General features: G+C 46.9%; 1 long non-coding RNA gene across 1 annotated transcript; it reads left to right on the top strand.

The window, feature by feature from the left end:
• Positions 1–341: 341 nt before the first annotated feature.
• LOC121059144 lies at positions 342–8,686 on the top strand. Its single transcript, XR_005814444.1, has 3 exons — positions 342–554; positions 4,466–4,545; positions 5,448–8,686. It is a non-coding gene; the product is annotated as an uncharacterized LOC121059144 (long non-coding RNA).
• The last annotated feature ends 350 nt before the right edge of the window (positions 8,687–9,036 follow it).

The following is a 9,036-nucleotide window of genomic DNA, read 5'->3' as shown; positions in this document are numbered from 1 at the left end:
GCAGGCTGTCATAATTCATCTGTATTTTCTGTTGACTATATATTTTTTTTTTCTATTCCAGAAACTAACTAAGAATAAAGACCATTATTTAATACACATTTCCTCAACCTTCCAGAAAAGATGTCTCAGTCATAATGAAAACCAGGAGACTGACAGATCAAAAGAACCTCCCTGATGTTAAATAAGGCCCCGATTCTGAATAAGACCCATCTGGGGAGACTTTGTTCATGAGGAACCCCAGGACAGGAAAATAAGGAAATTCATTGAGCTGCACTTTATATAAACCTAAGCACCTGCTGAATGTTAAGCACATGTTTTCTATATCTCTAGAACTCCCCCATGCTCCTGTTGCTTTGGTATTGAAACACCTCCCTTTCCTACATGTTTTTAATTCTTGCAACCCTATTACAAACGAAAGATGTTTTTTGTTTTTTTTTCCTTGGTTTACAGGACAGACCCAGTGCTGTCAAGAAAACTACCTCAGGCTGTATCAGCAGGCATCATCTGTCTATCCAGCTTTCCGTTCCCATCTTTACATTATCTCTAAATTCAAGGTGGGAGCAAATGTCTGATTTCTACTTTTGCATTTGTGTCCTTGTATTTTTTTTTTTCCACTGGGATGAGTCAAGAGGAAAGAGAGGCAGGTATTGATGTAATACCTCAATGAGCTATCTCTAATTGTCCATGGTAGCTGGAGAGCCAGGCAGGTATCACTAGAGAGCCAGTTCAACCTGTGTAAATTGGCAGTGTCCCCTGGACTCACTGGAGCAGCTCCAGTTTACACCACTGAGGATCTGACTTGGAATTTCAAGGCTTTTCAGTCACCATCGTAAATATCTCTTCTTTTTCTTGGCAATGAAATGATCTATAGAGTAGTTCCAAAAAATTAAAAGAAGTTGTTGGCAGATATGTCTATTAGTTTGAGCCGGAGATTTTTGGCTTTTTTGAGATCTGAGCTCAGTCACTGGGTAGCATGGAGGCTTCTTAATGTCCACAGTAGCTTTACCTTTGGCTGTGCAGTCAGCTGAGCCATCTCTAGAGGAAAGCACTTTGTTTCCCCCAGTTGATTCTAGAGAGCCACAGGAGACACTCTTATGGGAAAGCCTGGAAATGTATAATATGAGGAATTCTGCTCAAAACCTACCCATTGTCTTACTGACAATAAAGGTGACTCCATGAGAATCCCACTGCAGTCAGTACCTTTGTTTCAGTTTTTGGCAGAGATGTGGAAACGTAAGCAGTAGATGATGTCTCACTCTGCCTTTTTGAAATGTGAAAAAATAGTGCTTTTCTCAAAGGAAGATTCCTATGGAAAACGTTCTCAGCCTCCTGGGAGTAAAATTCCTCTGCAGGGCAGGAGGTGCTCTGCCTTTGGAAGCCCTGCAAAGCCAGGCCTGTCATTGCAATGGAAGGAGATTGGGGTTGGCGCCTCCGTGGGTGTGAGCGTAAACATCCATCGGGGTGTGCCAACTAGAACGTGCCCTGGCTTTGTTACTACGAGCGCCCGGCTCCACTTCAGCTTTCTCCTGAGTGATTATTGACGTGCTCGCAGTTCCGGGGGACGTGGAAATTGGCTTGTTTACTCAAATTTGGCAGGAGCGAGCTGTCAGCCCTGTGAGGAGGCACTGAAGGACTTCCTTGAAGTGAAGAGTTGCTGCTCAGCAACTTTGCAGAGCCCATATTTTGGACGGAAAAATGAGGTCCCAGTTGGTACAGCTCATCTCAGCTGCAGCCTGTGCATTTCTTCCTGCTGATCCTCCCATAGCTGTCTCCAGCCTGTGCTCAGGACTCACCAGTGCCAGCACAGATCAAGGTGAAAGGTTGTATAAATTCCTGCTCAGAGCTGAAAACGCCTTGATTTTTTAATTTGGTCCTGGGACTCGTTCAGGAAAAACGTCAAAGCCTTCTGCTCAGTTATTTGTGCTGATCTAAAAATAACTTTGGGGGCCCCACCATAACTGAATGCGCTCCCTTGAAAACAGAGCAGTATGCAGATTCCCATGTGCTGGTTCTCTCTAGATTTCTGGCAGCCAGAAACCCAAGTCATCAGAAGCTAGAAAACTATTACTCTTTGTGGTGTCACCCTTCCTGGTAGAAATTGGTGGGTCTATTGGAACACAGCAAGTGGCAGCTCAAGCGCATGGAGGAATGTCTTGCTTTATTTCCAGCTGGACATCCCCAAGCCTTTAGTCAGAGCCTCCCATGCTGTATCTGACACTGTTGATGTCTTAACACCGGTGTAAAGAAAAAGCACTCCTCAGTGAGGGAGATGCCCTCTGCATTGTCTTTTTCTTCTAGTAATTGAGCAAAATCTGAACGAGGAGTCTAGGCAGCACCTTGAGAGCTCGGGTGCTGTGTGCACAAGCCAGTCATGGGTGAGTGTACCTGGGTGAATTTACATTATCAGAGAGGATGATGCTCTTGCCCTCCAGGTCCTTCACCTGTGGGCAGACACGTCCTTGGGAACTGTAGTTTGTTATGGTCCCGAAAATGTATTTGTGACGTGTTCTCTTCATCAGGTCTCTGTGATGACCTGGAAGAGATTTTTGGTGGGATGCCCAGATAACCAATTTTACGTGTGCTCCTTTATTCTTATCCTTTATTCTTGCCATGGTGGTGATATCTGCTGCTCTGAAATGTCATTTGCTATCACCAGAGGCAATTGCAGACAGGATTTCTGTTGATAGTAACTTCCCAGACTTCGTTAAGTGGAGCATTTCTCCTAAAGCGTCTCCTCTTCTCCTTTCTGGCAAGATGGTCCTATCACCCTCAGGTACTCAGTGCGTTACAGGTTGTATCAATGGCTATTTGTTCCGGAAACACATTGAACATGCCCTGTCTGGGGGTCTTTTTATTATTTTTTATTATTATTTTTAAGCATTTAACAAACCCCCTGGAGATTTGAGCATAGAATAAGAAAACAAAAGTTCTATCACAATTTTTGTTGAAGGCAGAGAAATCATTTCCCAGCCTGCTCTACTCCTCCTTCACAGCCCCAGAAAGGTTTTACGAGCTAAAGCAATCCGTCTCTCAGGAGGTGCCTGAGAGGAAAAGGGAGACCACGAAACCAGGGCCATATTTCCATCTGGTGTAAAACAGCGGCGTTACAACCGGTGTAGGCTGAGTGCTTCCCCCCAGCCACGGACCGGGCTGCCTGACCCCGGTCTGTGCAAACCTCTCACATCAACATCAGGGAGCTGGCACCTGGCTCCTCACCGTGGTGACCGTTCCTGGGGACCGAATACATCTTGATTCCATATTTTGATTTTACAGGCCCTGCACAATAATCACCTCTTAATTCACCCTCCCACCCTCCCGCCTCTCTTCTCTTTCTGCTGAGGAACAGCAGACGGGAGATTTCATGTGCCATAAATATTTAGATTGTGCCTGTGTGTTTATAACACTTGCCGAGAGTGTAACTGGAGCAGCTCACACTCAGCAGCAACACCTGATGCTGGGGAAAAGTTTTCCATCACCTCATATGGACCAAACAGCCGCGCGCCGCGAGGAGAACATGCACCAGGGACCAGTAGCCGCGTCGTCCCTGCCCCTTTCTCCCCCTGCCACGCTGGTGAATAATAACAACAATAACAATATGAACGTGCTCTTGTGTCCCTGCGGAGCTGCTGCTCTAAAGGACGCTGGAAAAAAAAAGCTGTGGTTGTGATTGAATGGAAACTTTCCTGCAGCATCGCCCTGGGTATGCAGCACGGGGGAAGCACGTCTCCTGTAGGACCTATAGGTTCTAGACCACATGGAGCAGGAGATCCACGGGGCTTGTAATGTGTCTCAGCTCCTCCTTTGCGGCCTGAATGTCTTCGTTAAGTGTGTCACAGTTGCATTTAGGAAGATGGACTACCTAATGCAGCTTTTTGAGAGCAGCTTAGACCTCAGGAAAAGGACAGCAAAGCTGACCCTTATCTGGGAGCACAGGAGCAGTCTGGCTGAGGTCTGGGCCCCTTTCCACGGTGCTCAAATCGTCCAGGCTGGGCTTCTTGCCCTGCTTTAGGGGGAATGGGCAGCTGGGCAGCCCAGGCTCTGCAGCCTTCCCCGCTGGAGCAGCAGGGCTGTGCTGGCCGCGGCCCCGCAGCCTCGCTGGCTCTCACCCAGCGGTCAGCCCTGCGCTTTCCAGAGCATCAGGTCTCTTAAGTGTTATGGAATTTTTTGTGCTCTAATAAATGTGTTTTTGCTAATGTTTCTTCAGGGGAAAATATTTTTCTTTTGTTTCTCTGCGTAGCCTCTTTAGGACTTTCTGGGGAAGTGAAGCCAATAGTACTAGCTTTGGCTCCTTTTCTTCCCTGTCCTCCACTTTTTTTCTCGCTTTTTTTTTGGAGAGGAAATAAATCTCTGGTTTTGGTCCCTTCCCGTGCTCCTATTCCACTTACCTGCTGGGTCCTCTCTTCTGTGGCTTTGGAAACAGGAGTAATGACTCACTCACAAACTCAGGAAGGATTTTCCTCTCCAGGCAGGCGATTTGCTGCTTGTCTTCTGTGGGCATTACTCAAACCTTTCTCCTGGAGGCTTTAGGACTTGCCACGGTCAGAGGTAAGACACTACAACAGAAGGGTTGTAGATGATCTACAGTTTGGTTGGGTCCTTTAAAGGCAGGTGTTTGCCACAGATGGCAAATTTTGAATTTGGTGCAGTGAGGACCGGACTTATGGAGGAAAAACTAGAGAGAGACAACCCTTCCTCATCTTGTTTTAGAATCAGTGGATGGAAAGGAAACATAAACTCAATTTTATGTGGATTATAAGGCACCTATAAAGAGAGTCATATGAACTGAGACACTTGGCTCTGTTACCTTAATGATACCTATGGAACAATATGTGAAACCTATTACACTATTCTGGATATATGTGTATATATATATATTTATATATATGTACGGAGAATGAGAGAGAGAGACGAAATATGGGGCCTTTATTTTTATTGGCTTCTGCAAAGAATAAATTACACAGCAAGGGCAAGGTTAAATTATTGTAAATGTCTGTATGAAAGGCATCACTTAATTATTAACAGTCTGCTACAAATAAAAGGTACATATGCTAAAATGGCCTGACCTGCTGGATTGTGGGTTTTTGTTTAAAATTGTTGGTGAGGCCCACAGCTGACTTGTTCTGTGTCAGGCAGGCTGGAAAAAGAGGCAGGGTAAGATTTCATTGCAGAATGGCTTATATCCCTCTCTACCAGATGTCAAGTGAATGCCTAGAAAATGGGTAAGGGGAAGGTGGGGCCTTTCTGAAAGCAGGGAGAAACCACAGAGAGGAATACAGGACGTGTAAAACCACCTGGATGGATGGGGAAAGAGGGAAACTCCAAGCAGTGGCTAGTATTACTCACTGCAAAATGTGCCTTACAATTTCTCTGCCTTGTAACCTACCCACAAAAGAGTAAGTCCACAAAGGATACAAGTTTCTTACAGCTGAGCTCTTCACTTTTCCCAGCTAGGAAGAGGTTGGAACCCGTTTAAAAAGGTCCTGAGCCCCCGTGTCCTGTGGATCTGCTCTGCATGTTGCCTGCATTGCGAGCTGCGCAATGAACAATAAACCTGGTGCTCCATGCTGCTGCATGTAGAAGATGAAATGTTGGCCCAGGCTGTCTTTCTGGAGGCTCACGAGTGACAGATGTTGCTTTAGTTAAGGTAACCTAACGAGAAGGCTGAGCCTGATGCTGCTGTGCCACTGCCACTTGCTAGAGTTGCTCCAAATGCCCTCCCTTCGGAGAGAAATACTGGGATTGTTGGCCCCAGCGCCCTGACTCTGGTAATTCCTATGGTAACAGGAGTAGGAGGCTGCATCTTTCAGGACCCTTTGTGTGCTTTAGACGGTCTTTGGATATACATACAACACTGCTTTATCTTAATTTTTATTTCAATAGTATCTCTGGAAACAAATAGCACCATAGGGCAGAGCCATCTTCCCTGAGAGACTCCCCTCCAACAACAGCCCAGGCTGACTCAGGTCCAGGAGAATCCTATCAAATGCAGCCCAAATGTCTGAGCAAGGCATCATCTTCCTATTTGCATCCACACTTAAATTTGCAGAGCTTTTCAAACCTGCCCCTGGAGGCCTTCACCCGAGGAGTCTGCAAAAGGTAACTCAAAGAGAAAACCATCTCAGGATGGGATTTCCAGAGGGAAACTTGGAGGCTTCTACAGGTTGGAAAAAAAAAAAAAAGGCTAAAAACCCACTAGTCCATATGAATGAAAGAACTCAGTGGAAAGCTCTCCCTTTCACTCCCTTGCAAGATTAAAACTGCTTTTGGCAAAGCAGGAGACGTCTCCGTGATTTCACATTCAGCTGTAGGGCCAGACGGAATCCCTCGGAGCGCTGGGCTGACCTCCTGCACGCCGCTGGCCAGGGATTTCCACCTCCGCTCCCGCGCACTCTGAGCAGTCCCCGGTGGAGCTGGGACGTTGTCTCTGCGGGAGAGGCATCCAGTCGTGCTGCAGGGATCACAAACAACTGGGGAATTCGCTGCCTCTCCCCGCCCTGGTAAGCTCTTCCAAGGGCTGGATGTGCCAGCAACGCCATTTACTCATATGGAAAAACAGGATGACTAAGAAAATACTCAGTGTGAGCTTGGTCCTGATGGATTTTAATGCAGTTTGGCACATGAGGGGAAGGGAAGAAGAGGAGGAGCTTAAATCGTCACTATCGAATGTTCCCAATGCCCATCTGTAAGTGCAAAACCTCCTTACCTTGTCTTTAGCACTTAGATTTAGGAAAGCCACCTCACCTGTTACTATACCATGCTTTTACGGTGGCCTTTTCATCTGCTGTCTTCTGTGCCAGTATGACATATCCCCAAAATGTCCATCTCCTCCATATTACTAAAATTCCCATCAGTGGCTGCATCTCTGCTTCCTGCTTTGTCTCTGTTTGACAGTACTCACTGCAGGAACATCCAGGCCAGCTCAGCATGTGCTGCTTGGCCTTGTTCTTATTCCACGGCTCAGATTTGTGCAGAAGGTGTTTATAATTAGTCCAGAAAAGTTGAGTTTCGATGCACTTTCTCATCACATCAGACTTTGCTTCTGCATGAAGGTTTGCAAATGCAAGCCTTGAGTGGCTGGGGAAATTTCAAGTCTAGGTGAAGACTGGTTGGATGGAATTAGTGACAGGTAAAGTCTCTGTTCTGCATCCTTCGTTAGGCCCTATCTCTCTATTTTTACCTCTGTGAGAGTCTAATCTTTTCCCTTAAGGCCTTTGATGATAGTGGGAGCAAGAAAACGCTTAACCCAAGGCCTCTTTTTGTTCTGGTCACATATGAAAGAAGAGCAGAGAGCTTTTGCTTTAGTTGCAGACAGGAACAGAAATCCTCGCTGAGAAAACCCGACTCCACAGGAGGTGCGTCTCAGAACAAGGGAGAAGCGTGTCGTGTCCACACAAGCCAACAGTAGCACAGCCTGCTACAGACCCCATGGGCTGCTGAGAATCTCTATCATTCACATCTCATGAACTGGTTTGGCGCATCTCCAGAGGACATTGGCAGCTGTTCAAGGCCCTGCAAGGTGCTGAACATGCAGAAGTTCCCGTTGTCTCCGACGTGTGCTTGCGCACGGGGATGGATTACCTGAGTTTGCCAGTGCGAGGGGGATTGGGATTTGGCTGGGCTCGTGTCTGTCAGTGGTGAAGGCTTTGTAAAAGGGCTTTCCGCTTCGCCTGTGAACTGCAGCTGCTTCTCCAAATGCAATAGTGTCCTGTAGGTTACAGCAGCTGCTTGCACCCTAATGTTGCATGGCTGCAGGTAAGGCCATGGGGCAGGCATCAGGACGGTGGATGAGATGGATGCACGTGAGGACAGGAATGGAGAAATGCTGAAAGCCCGTTGTGTTGGTGCCACAACGGAGAGGGAGAACAGCCCCTGAGTGGGCCATGGTGATGCTGCTGGTTGGGGGTAAATGGTAAAGGGTAACTGACTTGCTTTGAGCTCTGCACGCTGTCACAGGGTGTGTGATTTTTTTGCTGGGGTTGTGGATAGGTGGGAAGGGCCGATTGGGAATCAGGAGCAGGAGAACTGAGGGAGCTGGGGACAAGCAGTGGCCGTGAGCTGCGGGAAGGGTGTGAAGGAGCCCTGGGGGTGCAGGACCATATCCCAGGGGTGAGAGTGGGGCAGGAAGGGGGGCACAGGGTGTGGGAGAGCCCCAGCCCACGAGCGTGCTCTTAGCACGTGTATTCACGCACGTGGTTCTCTCAATTGGTCCTGAAAGGGGCTGCGACTGGGGATAAAATGTCATGGTAGCAGCCAGTGGCTATAAAACCCTGGGTCTAAACGAAAGGGAAAAAGTGACAAGGGGAAAAGCAAGGTCGGCCCCACCTTGCAGGGTCTGCTCTGGAATGTGTTTGCACTCCAGGGTGTGCAGTGCCTGAGAGTGCGTTAGCAGCAGTGTTGAGTTAGTAATACGAACCCTATACAAATACCTCCGGGGCAGACAGGTCCATTTCAGGCTGTGTTTATTTAATAAAGAGCCAGTGAAGTAACTGCAATTTCATTGTCAATTTACTAATGCGTTACAGTTATGTTTCTTAACCTCATTGTTTGGGCTCAGGAGCTTGCAGTGCCTGGCCAAAACTTTCCTTTTTTCTCCCCCTTGTTCCCCCCCTCAAGTGTAAAACACGTTTTATTATGACTAGAATGTCTTCTATTTATCAAAAGCTGGGATTAGAACCCTCAACTCCCCCCTTCCATGCACATATCCAACTTGGCAACAGGTCGGTTTATTAACCTCCTAAAAGCCTCGCTTGCTTGCTCGCCTTTTTTCTATTCATTAAAAAAAAAAAAAAAAGGAAGAAAAAATACATGCATTTGCACGCGCACTCACACACATTCACACACATATATTTTTAAAGTTCATCTGGGAGGAATACAATGGAAACTCTGGCTGGAAAGAGATTGAGCTGTGCGTCTTTGTGGTCTGGGAAGTCTGACTTCGGCCTCCTACTCTTTTGGATGGAAATCTGGGTTTCAAACACGCTTGCACGTTCTCAATAAAAAAAAAAAAAAGAAAAAGAAAAAAAATGCTGAATTGAA

This window comes from Cygnus olor, chromosome 24, assembly GCF_009769625.2.
Source record: "Cygnus olor isolate bCygOlo1 chromosome 24, bCygOlo1.pri.v2, whole genome shotgun sequence".
NCBI lineage: Eukaryota > Metazoa > Chordata > Aves > Anseriformes > Anatidae > Cygnus > Cygnus olor.
The sequence above is the reverse complement of the archived record's forward strand: the minus strand, read 5'-3'. Positions and strand labels throughout refer to the sequence as shown.